The sequence below is a fragment of the Myotis brandtii genome, unplaced genomic scaffold (assembly GCF_000412655.1).
Source record: "Myotis brandtii unplaced genomic scaffold, ASM41265v1 scaffold38, whole genome shotgun sequence".
In the NCBI taxonomy this organism is placed as follows: domain Eukaryota; kingdom Metazoa; phylum Chordata; class Mammalia; order Chiroptera; family Vespertilionidae; genus Myotis; species Myotis brandtii.
This window is the reverse complement of record NW_005364596.1, coordinates 5,684,933-5,697,714: the sequence shown is the minus strand read 5'-3', so window position 1 is coordinate 5,697,714 and position 12,782 is coordinate 5,684,933. Positions and strand designations below refer to the sequence as shown.

The 12,782-nt window shown below is 39.6% G+C and overlaps 1 protein-coding gene across 7 annotated transcripts in view; it reads left to right on the top strand.

Annotated features, from left to right (window-relative positions):
- Nucleotides 1–12,782, top strand: part of TET2 (tet methylcytosine dioxygenase 2) — a 124,561-nt gene that overhangs the window by 30,514 nt on the left and 81,265 nt on the right. For 6 of the 7 annotated variants that reach the window (XR_001363325.1, XM_014544757.1, XM_014544755.1 and 3 more), the window contains exon 2: nt 7,874–8,019. The gene's annotated coding sequence lies outside the window, so the exon portion shown is untranslated. Of the gene's footprint in view, nt 1–7,547; nt 7,618–7,873; nt 8,020–12,782 lie in introns of those variants that run through there. The other variant, XM_014544756.1, reaches the window with a different exon arrangement.

Genomic DNA, 12,782 nt, shown 5'->3' with positions numbered 1-12,782 from the left:
ATTCAAGAGTAGGGAAAATGAACTAATTTTTAAATATCTCAGTTAATGTTATAGGTTTGAAGCGTTTTTGTTTTTTTTTTTAAAGCAGTTACAGTCTGCCAGGTTATCGATCCCTCAATCTATTACTGTTATAAATGTATGCAATTAGCAATTCAGTCTAAATGAACCATGGTAGTGACCTCATTACTCTGAAAAATCCCATTACATCACTTATAAAATCACTGTATCTAAAGGAGTAGAATATACATTATAAAAATTCTTTAGAATAAATAATGGGTATTGTGACTATCGTTGCAGTTACATACTACAATTTAAGGATTATTCATTATAAAGTTTTAATATTATTTAAGTGTACGTATATCCGTTTTTATCTACCAATATAATTTTGCTCATGTTTCTATATCTTATTCATTTGTGCAATACCTCCTTTTTTACATATGTATTTTTTTCATTTGCATTTAATGAGCTATCTAAGTCATAGAATGATAAAGCCCTAAATCTGGTTTGGAACAGAGATACTATAATTCAACTCTTTATGGGCATCTTTGGTCTTTAGTTTCCTTAAGTGATTGGCTCAGGTCATGAAGTTATGGAGTATCAGTGTCAGATTAGAACCTGAGATGGGCTTACACTTTTCCTCTTTTGCCTGCCTCCTTCCTTAGTTTGCTTATGAAAGTTATGGGAGAAGTTTCTTCTGAGATTCAGCTAAAAACTTAGCTCACAGTAGAATGAGTGTCTTGCAGTCAGCCATATAAATACAATCACCAATATCTAATATTCCTTGTATGGAGAAATAGGAAATGACAGATGAACCATTAAAATGAATACACACTTTTCCTTATCCCTTTCTTCTCCTTTATCCCTTTCTTCCTTCATTACATCTAATTTCTAGAGGAGATCCCCAAAATACTTGGGTGTTGGGAATGGCAATTCTGTTTTAGACAATTGTTTCCTGTTTTAGTTAATGAAAATTAAACCATACCCTGTATTGGCTTTTCAGATTTAAGGTACTGGGCACATCTCCATCTATACTAATAATATGCTAATTAAACCAGACATCCTTCCGGACGACCTTCCTGATGAAGCCAGGGCTGCGAGGAAAGCCCATGTTCCAGGTGCCAGAGGGAAGCCAGTGCCGGCAGCTGGGGAAAGGAAGGCCTACTCTTGCATGAATTTTGTGCATTGGGCCTCTAGTTGGTTTATAATAGCCAGGTCTCTGACCAGAGAGGTCAAGTATTAGCAAGTGTAAGAGTGTCATAGAACTTTGTGTTCCAGATGCAAGAATTTATATATGCTTTTTCTGCTTGTTTTTTACTCCATGTTTTCGTCTAATGTGGGTTTTCCATCTTGGTTTTTAAAAAAATATATGTTTTCTTATCCCCGCACCCCCCTTTTTTTTATTTGTTTCTGGAAGATATAGAAGTTGATCTGATCATCTATAAACAATGCCAAGTGAATTCATACCTGTACCTCTCCATTTCTGTGTTTGGCTCTTAAATAATTTCTTTGTGCAATGGAAATACTATATTAAACTTTATAACTGCTGCCTAATATTTCAGCTTTGATTGACAATTTTAATTCTGTAAAGACTGTTGGTTAGCAACAATCTTGTTTGGTGTATATTTGTTTTTATCTTAGTGGAACTTGTTCTGTAAATGCTTACTGGTGACTCTGAGGAAAAACGTGTTAGAAAGTGTAGGGAGTAAATGTCCAAGAGGACCTCCTTTAGTTTTCTTAGAGCTTTGACTACTGGAGGGATTTTTTTCAAAAAGCACTAATAGAACAGCCATTGCTGCCAAGTAACTGACATTCTTGAAATAGCACTTCCTATTGGGCACCATACAGGTGGGACCATTTATTTACAGAAAGAGAGTGTGGGTCTGTATGTGTGTGGGTGTGTACAGTGGGGCCTTGACTTACGAGTGTCCCGACTAACGAGTTTTTTGAGATACCAGCTGTCTCTCGGCCGATTTTTTGCATTGAATTGATAGAGTAATTTGAGTTAACGAGCTCGGTCTCGGAACGAATTAAACTCGTAAGTCAAGGCCCCACTGTATAAGAGAGAGTGAGGAGAGAGGGAGGAAGGGGAAGAAAACCATTTTGTGGGCATATTCTGTTGAGGTCAGTAACTTGCTATTCAGTGAATCCAGTCTGACCCCACTTGGACCTGGAGGAGGATCACATTGAACTGGGAAGCAGCCAAGGCAGCATTACAACAGAAAGAAACATCTATTACTTAGAAGTTCTGAAGAGACTGGGGAGCCCTGACTGGTGCTGTTCAGTGGTTAGAACGTCAGCCCCTGCACCAAAGGGTCTTGGGTTCGCTTCCCAGTCGAGGACATGTACCTGGGTTGTGTGCAGGAGGAAACCAATCTACGTCTCTCCCTCACATCGATGTTTCTCTCTCTCCCTCCCTCCCTGCCTCCCCCTCTCCCTTCCTTCCACTTTCTCTAAAAATCAATGGAAAAAATATCCTTGGGTGAGGACTAACAACAGCAAAAGACAGGAAAGGAAGGACTAGATCCCACAGGATAACAGTCCCCTGTTTGTCACGGAAGTACTTAATGACTTCTGATCATGGATGGACCCTGTTGAAAGGACAATGTATTGAAAGCCCAAAGAAAGATTTCTACACGTGGTGCATAGCTCACATTGATACACACATGCTCACAGGTGGAGCGGCTGGTTTGTAGAGAAAAGTTGTGTTTGCTTTTTGAGAGAAAGTATCTGTTTCCAGGGTTTGAAATGTAGGATAACTACCTTTAGCCAAAATGAGATGTTTTCTTCACTGACTCTCAGCGGGTGGCGGCTGTGAGGCATGGTGTGGAGCACAGGCACCAGGGCCTGCCACCTGCAGAGTGTGTGCTGAGGGCCATGACTGATAGAATTTTGAGGATTAAGTGACTAAGACATTCAATAAATCTTAGCTGTTTTTGTTATTGTTCACCTATATTCTGAAAAATATTGTAGAAAGTACCTATTACCCTTTTAAAACACAGTGAACAGTCGATGAAGATAAAATATACCAGAATAGGTTTCAATTTAGGGGAAACAAAGAAAAATCGGTCTTGGAACCACATGCCCTTAGTAAGATTGCAACTTTGACAATGAGGTTTATTTTGTTTAATTAAAAATGCAGACGTGTGTGTGGGAGTAAGAACATTTAAATGAACTCATAGGCTTCCATTCTTAGATGTCTTTCAACCTCTCTCTCGTTCTCTCTCGGGCTCTTGTCTGAACCTGTCTTAGCAACAGTTACCCTCATGTTTATTCTGCTTTGCATTCTCAGTGTGTTTGTTTGTTTTTTCTATAATCTCAGTATATTGGGTCAGAGGGAAAACTCGGCGTGTAAGCTGACTGCCAGTATTTTGCATCTTTTTTGAGATTATTGACCATAGCCTCATAAATAGTATCACTAAACTTCTCTTTCAAAACAGGTGCCCAAACACACAAGTCATCACTGTATTAATTTCTGAATGTTATCATATTGGAGCCATTCCACACTTGAACAAAGCCAGATTGTTGACCACTGAGGAACTGTGTTCTCACAAGAGGCCTGTGATCTCTTACAGGTGTACATTCTATTTGTTGAGATGGCCTCTGATTATAAGGGGGGTTGTTGGAGGCATAGAAAACTGGAACGTCCTTCCTTGAGAGTTTGCCAGTTTGGTTCCCAGCCAACCCGATAACTGCTTGTAGTGACACTCATCCCTCTAGGACTTCCGATCCGATGCCAGCCCTCAGAGGACGGTGCCACTCAGCCTACTCACACTGTCCTGACCCAAGGGCACCCCTGTCCTGAATGCCCCAAAGTATCGGTAAAAATCGAATACCAATTCAAGGGACTTACAGCTAACGTTCCAATAAAACTCTGAGCGTAAAGCATGCTATTGTTACTATTTAAATTTTGTTTTACCATTTTAAACAAAAAAACAGGAAGGCAAATGTGTAGTTTTGTTACTCTGCCTTCCTCAATGTTTGGTCCATAAGTTGCTAAACCCAGCCTTAGGAATCTCAGCATATACAAGGACCCTTTTCTAGTGTTACCAAGGCTTCTTTGATCCTTCCAAAAAGCAAGACATATTTCCTTGTCTCCAACCCTGACCTTCTGAGCTTCACCTGCCTGATAACTACTTATTTGGATTATATAGCTTCCTCAAATATAGCATGTCAACATGTATTTTGTCATTTCAGATTCCTTTCTAGAATTATCTGTTTCTCTGATTAATACCACCATTCTTTCAAGCTACCAAACTCAAAGTTTTATTACTATAATTGAGTCTATTTTTTCTTCCTACATCTAGAATGTTACTAAAGTCTACTTCTCAATCAATAATATTTTCCTGCTTGATCATTTTGTTTCATTTCCTCTGGAACCCTCTTGTTCTCTTGCCATTTTACATTTGAACTACTGCAATATGCCAGTATCATGCTTGTAGTAACTTATAACACCATAATCTTCTGTTACTTCGCTCCCACTATAATAAAGACAGTAAAAAGTGTTGGTGAGGATGTGGGAATATTGGAACATTCATACATGGCTGATGGAAATGTAAAATAATACAGCCACTTTTCAAAAACAGTTTGACAGTTCCTCAAAAGGTTAAACATGGAGTTACAATATGACCCAGCAATTCTACTCCTCGAAATTCCACTCCCAAGAGAATTGAAAACATATGTTCACACAAAAACTTATAATAAATAATGAATTCTCATGTTCAAAACAGCATTATTCACAATAACTTAAAGGTGGAAGTAACCTAAGTGTCTATCGACAAATGAGTGTTTTTAAAAAATGTAATATATACCTATAATGGAATACTCGGGCACATCCCCAGTAGGGAGTGTGCAGGAGGCAGCTGATCGATGTTTCTCTCTCATCGATGTTTCTAGCTCTCTATCCCTCTCCCTTCCTCTCTGTAAAAAATTAATAAAATATATTTTTTTAAAAAAACAGCTTTATTCACAATAACTTAAAGGTGGAAGTAACCGAAGTGTCTATTGACAAATGAGTGTTTTTAAAAAAATGTAATATATACCTATAATGGAATACTATTCAGCCTTTAAAAAGGAAGGAGCTGCCCAGACAGTGTAGCTCAGTGGTTGAGCAGTGACCTATGAACCAAGAGGTCACGGTTCTATTCCTGGCCAGGGCACATGCAGGAGGAGGCTGATCAGTGATTCTCTCATCATCATTGATGTTTCTATTTCTCTCTCCTTCTCCCCCCTCTCTGAAATCAATAAAAATATATTTTTTTAAAAAGGAAGGAGCTCTTTCCATAAGCAGCCAGAGGTAACTTCTAAAAATGGTTTGCTATTTACTTGACCCAGAAAATCCCACAGAGTCATACAAGTCAAAAGGTTAAAATCTTCGTGAACACTTGTGAAACGGCCCAGGCCGTCAAGGGTATGCATATCCGAACAGCCACCGAGTTTCCGAAGGATGTCAGTGTACAGAAGTAAGGTATGCCATCCCTTCGACCAAACAGTGGGGTGGACATGTTGGGCACACAGTCGGTGGCCCAAAAAGTGCTCAATTTTTGCTGCACATGCTTAAAAATGCAGAGAGTCATGCTGAACTTAAGGGTTTAGATGTAGACTTTCTGGCCATTGAGCACATCCATGTGAACAAAACTCCTAAGATGTAGCTCAGAGTTTACAGAGCTCACAGGCGGATTAACCCACACATGAGCTCTCCCTGCCACACGGAGGATCCTTCCTGAAAAAGAGCAGATTGTCCCTAAGCCAGAATAGAAGATTACACAGACGAAAACGATATCCTAGAAGAAACTGAAGAAACAAAAATGTATGGCTCAGGAGTAATTCAGCATAAAATAAAAGATAAGAAGAAGAAAAAAGGAAGGAAATTATGATACCTGCTACAACATGAATATTGAAAACATTATGCTAAATAAAATAACCCGTCACATAAAGGACAAATATTGTAAGATTCTGCTTATATGATGTGTACATAGTAGAATCATGTTTGTTAGGGGCTTGGGGAAGGGGAAAATGGAAAGTTAGTGTTTAATGGGTACAGAGTTTCAGTTTGAGAAGATGAAAAAGTTCTAGAGATGGATGGTGAATATACTTAATACCATATAACTGTACACTTAAAATGTGGTTAAGATGGTAAATTTTATATTACATACATTTTACCACAATAAAAAATACTTGAAAATGTTCAAAGCAGCATTATTTATAATAGCCAAAAAGTGGAAATAAACATTCATCATGAATAAAGTGTGATATATCTCTACAGTGAAATGTTACCCATAAAAAGAAGTGCAGTAGTAATACACACTAAAATGTAGACGAACCTTGCAAACATTATGCTAAGTACAAGAAACCAGACACAAAGAGCTAACTTTCACATGATTGCATTTATTAGAAATATCCAAAATAGGAAAAGCCATAGAGACTGAAATTCAATTAGCTGGAAGAGGAATGAATGGTTCCTAATGGGTACTGATTTATCTGGGGAATGATGGAATTGTTTTGGAATTAGATAGTGGCAGTAATGGCACAACTCTTTGAATATACTAAAAATACTGCATTGTATATTCTAAAAGGATGCATTTATGGTATGTGAACTAGATCTCAATTTTTAAAAACCTACATGATGCCATATTTGTTAGGAAACAGCATGCCCCAGTCTCTGCGCACCGTTCCCAGCTCCGTGTCAGAAAATCAAGCGACCGCTCTTCTTACTCTGTACGATAGGGGCAGTAACTGCTTCACCGGCTGTTTGTGTTAAGTGAGGTAACATATGTAATGCATCCAGCACTGTCTGGCACGTACTAAGAACCCAGTAAATTTATTAAGACCTGTTGGGACATCAGCCTTCAACAGCTTCTAATACTGTTCCAGATAGTATTTTCAGATATTTGGAAAAATGGCCCAACTCCTTTAGCCATTTTAACAATACTCTTCATGTTCTGGCTCAAATCTGCCTCTTCGAATTCTTAGGATGTTCCTTTAAAGAATGGGCTTTTTATTCTCTTCCATTTTGCTGTGCAGATTCTTACAGCTCTGAATACCTGAAAGGTGTTTTCTTCCTGTTCCTCTTTGTCTTTCTCTGAATCCCACCTGCTCTCAGAACTCAAGAAGACTTTCTGAAACCATGCATTCCACTTTCTCCTTTATTTCATGGATGGTAATCTCCGCTTTTTGTAGCACCCAGGATTTTCACTGTATCTTTGACCAGTGCACTTTTGGTTGTATTTTTAAAGAATGTATTTTATTGGGTTATATTTTTAAGGTATGTGTGCTGTTATGCTTTACCTGCTCCGTAGCACTTAGCACATTGCTTTGATATAGTGTTCTGAATAAACATTGGCTACTTATGGGTTAAATTAGTGCTACCTCTCAACAAGTACAAGGGCTTAAATGAATGAGTCTCAATCCTGGCTGTACCTTAAGATCCCCCGGGGGCATAAGGCTTCATTTTAGCCCAACAAATCAGAATCTCTGAGCAGAGGCCTCCGCTTCACACACAGGTGATACTGTTACAACCCAGGCTGAGAGCTATTGGATTAAACAGATGAAGGACTAGAAGCCAGTGGGCCCCAAGCCTAATTGATTTTCACAATCAAGATGTGAGGAGCACTGAAGCAGGTAGAGATGCTCTGGGCATTGCAAAGTGCGCTACAAATATTAGACAATGTTATTATGGTGCATTTGGGAGCGTCACTGCTTCGAGAAATATCCCCCAACCTTAATTTTCTTTTTTTGAACAGCCAACGGTGTAGTGGAAATATCCAATTATGGGCATCTTAAACCATTTAAACTCTGCGTAATAGCTTTCATACCAGATGTGCATGCCTTGTTCCTTTTTGCTAACTTAAAAATACTCGCTCTGTATCTTTCCCAGGCTGGCCCACATTCAGCAGCAGACCCTCTCAAGATTGTTTACTTGCCCTTGTTCCTGTTGAGTTACCGCACTTGGAAGCAGGAGATGGGCTCAACAGCAGCCAACAGGCCATGATCCAGGAGGAGCCGTGAGGGACAGAGCTGCTGGTAAGACAGTTGGGGACCATTGGTGCTTGGTTTGCCAGAAGCTTATTTCCAATGTAATGGTCAATGTCTCTTCCAACCTCAACCCTCAGTTACTCTGTACTCTCTCAACTACCTTTATTATCTGTGCTTTGGACACATAGCTTAGATTTTTAAGATCTATGAATTCCCTAAAATTATGTGCTGAGTTTTGTGTAGATACATTTTTGGGGTTTGTTTCTAGAGAAAAGATTTTTCATCAGATTCTTAATATCTGTGAATTTAAAAAGAGAGGTAAGAACATTCAAATACCACGATAAGCATGGAGAAATGTCACACCAAGAACCACTTGTCACAGCATCTCTCCTGGCCATTTTTACCTCACTGTGGCCACTTGGTCCCAGTCTTGTTCAGGACCAAAAGAATTCTATCAGTTGTTATTTGCTGGGCTGAAAAGTGAGCACCTACTGAGGCTAGGCAGTTGGGTTTCATGATAATTTGGCTCCACAGAACTAGTGGAGAACTAAAGTATAGAATGATAGAACTCGGGAAAACCTATGTGATATTTCACATGATTTTTATTTTCCACATGGTTTTTCTAAAAAACACAAATAGAGGCACTGACAGAGAGGAAAACACCAAACACTTTTTATATCATGCTCTTATAGTTGGTCCTAATGAAGTTCAATTTGTTCTGAAGGCCACTGACTCGCTAATGGATGTCCTGGCCTAAGGGTTATTTATCAGATGATTATCACTTATACGGATGAACGGAAGTAGGGAATTGGTGTATTTCTCCCCTCCTCCCCCCCCAAAAAAAATATTTAAGGGGAAGACTACCATGAACTCTACCATATATAATTTTGTCTTTACTATAAGCCAGTTAAAATCATAGGGGACTTGAAGGAAAGAACATAGAAGTTAGAGAAAAGGAAGATTGAGGCTTTTCTTTTTCCTTCTGCAACTCCTTTAGGGGGTAGTTCAGCGTGGGTGTCCCTGAGTTTTGTTTATGCATTCACATAACACATCTTCTAAAAAGCCCGTGTGGCTGTAATCTCTGCTCTCACTCCAGACGCGAAGTATGCGCTCTGCCACTTGATCCTGCTGAGAGACTGACCTGGTGCTGAGAAATCCTTTCCAGGGTGTCCTCAGTTGAACTCCCATGATTCCTGGATGTTGCCATTTTCGAGACATGGGGCAAGTGCCTCTGCCTAGATTACCTCTCTGCCCTGGGAATTCAAGTCACTCTGCAAAGGAAAGAGAACTCAGCACCGTAGTAACTCTCAGAATGAAAATTTCCCCCTTGCATGTTAATGTTTTTAGAGTCATCATTGTCGCTGAAAATAGACTTCCTCTTTCCCCTCTCATGCTGGAAAATCTTAGGCAATTATGAATACAGCGTTCTGAGCGTTTCCCCTCCTCCCCTACTGGGTGCTTTGCCTCTCTCACTGTGAGGACTGTGACTTCTCACTCTGTACTTGACCTTACATGAGAACTGAAAGAGTTTTTTAAAATGGAATTTCTATCTCTTTAGTGAAGTCAAAAGATTGTCACTTCTTGGAGGTGAAGGGTGGGTAAGAAAGTGCAGAAGCTTTGGAAAAAGTGTAAGACAAATTGCTAACAAGATATGAGGTCAGGAAATTAACGTATTGGATGTGTGTAAAAAACATAAAAAGGTTTTATAAGTAAACTCTGAGAGGAGTTCTTCCCTCGTGTCCAAAAAACATCTTATTTTGCCTTTATGCTCTTATAGTTGAATAAGCTCAGTCTAGGACTTATTTTCAGTGACAAATAAGCCTAGGGCTTATCTTTTAGTAACATTAATTAGCTGTATGTCCTTTGGAAAATTATTTAACCTCTTTAGATCTTGTTTTGCTGGACAAATGTGTCATAGTTAATACTAATGGCATCATATAATATTATATGGACAATATGTGGATGGCCTGGCACATAATGAGTTCTTAATTTTATATTACTATAATTATTATTAATTACTATTATTAATGCTGCTTTCAGTTCTTTAATAGGAATTTATTTAAAAAGAATTTTTTGAGTATCTATCAAATACCAGGCACTCTTTAGGAACTAAAATGCATTAATAAGCCAAACAGATCAAAGTTTTTCTCCTTGTTTAGCTTAGAATCTAGAGTGGGACTCAGACATAAACAAGATAAATAAATAAAAGTATACAGTATGTTAAACATCAAGAAGTGCTAAGCATAAAAATTTATAGTGGAAAAAGAAAATTGGGAGCTTGTTGAGGTAGTAGTTGAAGATGGAGTCATCAAGAAAGACTGCACGAGAAGACTATTTTTTTAGTGAAAGTGTGTACAAGGAATACAAACGCAACCATGAAGTTACACGGGAAAAGCACACTGAAGGTAGAAGAGCAAAGCCACCCTGGAGCAGGGAGAGGTTTTCCAGAGGGAGTCAAAGAGAGTCGGGGCAGCTTATGCCACATAATCGTATCCCGCCAATAGTCACCCACGTGGTACAGATAAGAACTTTGGAAGTTCAAGGAATGGTACGACAGTTTGTGTAGACCAGTGGTCGGCAAACTGCGGCTCGGCAAACCGCGGCTCTCGAGCCACACGCGGCTCTTTGGCCCCTTGAGTGTGGCTCTTCCACAAAATACCGACTTCTGTGCATGGGCCATGAAGTTTCAATCCCACTGTATGTGCGCGCCCGCATGTGGTATTTTGTGGAAGGGCCGCACTCAAGGGGCCAAAGAGCCGCATGTGGCTCGCGAGCCACGGTCTGCCGACCACGGGTCTAGACTAAAACAGAGGAGACTTCACACACAAAACGTGGCAGGTCATGGCCTTGATCTTGGACAGAAAGAATGTGGATACTTGGCAAAAGGATAGAAACTTTTAGTTATAAGATGAATAAAGTCTGAGGAGTTAATATGTAACCTGGTGACTATAATAACAGTGTCATATAATTGAAATTTGCTAAGAGAGTAGAACTTAAATGTTCTCACCCCAAATAAGAAAAGTTTAAACGTGGGAGGTGATGAATATTTTTCTTAATAACTTCATGGAGGGATTCTTTCACAATGTACATGTATATCAAATTATTATATTGTACATTATGTATATGTATCTTGCAGCTCTGTCATTTTTACCTCAGTAATGCTGAAAAAAGAAACTGTCAAGGAAAAAGTTCTAATTAAAGTTACTTTTTGTAGACATCACAGTCGCATAGCTCTCACACTCTCTGCCATGAAACAACCAACACACACACACACACACACACACACACGCACAGATGATATGCCAGTAGAGACAGGTGGAGGAGAAACTACATGAGGTGAAGTGAAATTAGGATGTTGGCTTTGAGGGCAGGGGTCTACTAAGCATAGAGAAAGGGCGGGGGCAGAGGCAGGCAATCTTGTGTAGAGTTGGCAAGTAGTGAGAGAAAAGATGGAAAAGCAGGTGAGGCCAAATTTTTTTAAAACCCTAAGGCCAGGCTTAAGATTATTACATACTATGCTACAAATATTGAGGAACAATTGAAGCAGTAAGTAACAAGGTGGTCCAGGTCTTTAACAATATTATTTTGACAAGTGTGGAAGAGCAGGGGGATGGAGGAAGCGGCTAGAGTGATTTAGGGGGTTGAGAACATGGATTATGATAATAATACTGAAAAAGGAAGATGGTTTTGATATCCTTTAAGGAAAAATCATGAGGACTTAATTACTGATTGTACATGGGAGATATAGGAGAAGAGTCAAAGTTTCTCTTCAAGTATTAAAATGACCAATTAAGTGTCAGTGCTAAAAGAAATAGGGAAGTTAGTGAACCCAGAGATGAAACATGACTCCCCTAAGATCATGCCATTAGCTGTTGGCAACACCTGGACTGGCCTCGGGTCTCCATGTTGCGAGCTTCTCTCCTTGCACTCTCCATGCTGACTGTAAAAAGGGTTAGTGATTTTTAAAAAAATACATTTTTATTGATTTCAGAGAGAAAGAGAGAGAGATGAGAGAGAGAGAGAGAAACATCAATGATAGGAGAGAATCATTGATCGGCTGCCTCCTGCACGTCCCCTACTGGGGATCGAGCCCATAACCCGGGCATGTGCCCTGACCGGGAATCGAACCGTGACCTCCTGGTTCATAGGTGGACACTCAACCACTGGGCCCCCCCTGCAGGGCAAAAGGGTTAGTGATTTGTATTTCACCAACTTGCTTATGGAGAATAGAACTGGGAGGTTTGGATGTGCCCATTAGCACTGTGTTTAGCTGTTCTTCTGAAAATGTGGACATTTTTACCCTCTCTCACAAAACAGATCTAACTTGTTTAGAAAGGGTCAAGGAAGTATTGGTAGGACTGGAAGAGGGTCATTACCTGCATACACTTAGATTCTCCTTCCTAGTCATTGTTGATGTTTCCGGATTCAAAATGTCATCTTTCTATCTCTCCAATAGTTTGGAGATGGATTAGTATTTCTATTATTTTACTTTTTTCTGTTTATCTTTCAGAAGAAAAATGGTTTCTGTTTTCTCAAATTTAAATCACTACCTAGATTTAAAAATTAAGACATCAAATGTTGCTTTCTTTTATTTATTGGATTTATTGGGGTGACATCCTATATAAGAAAGAGGTAATATGCAAATTGACCATCATGCCCTCACAAGATGGCTGCCTATGACCAGGCTGGCAGGGGGGTTAGTGAGGGACAACCAAACGACTGAACAAGCAGGCTGCATGGGGCAACCAGGCTGGCAGGGGGGGCAGTTGGGGGCAACCAGGCCAGCAGGGGAGGCAGTTGGGGGCAAGCAG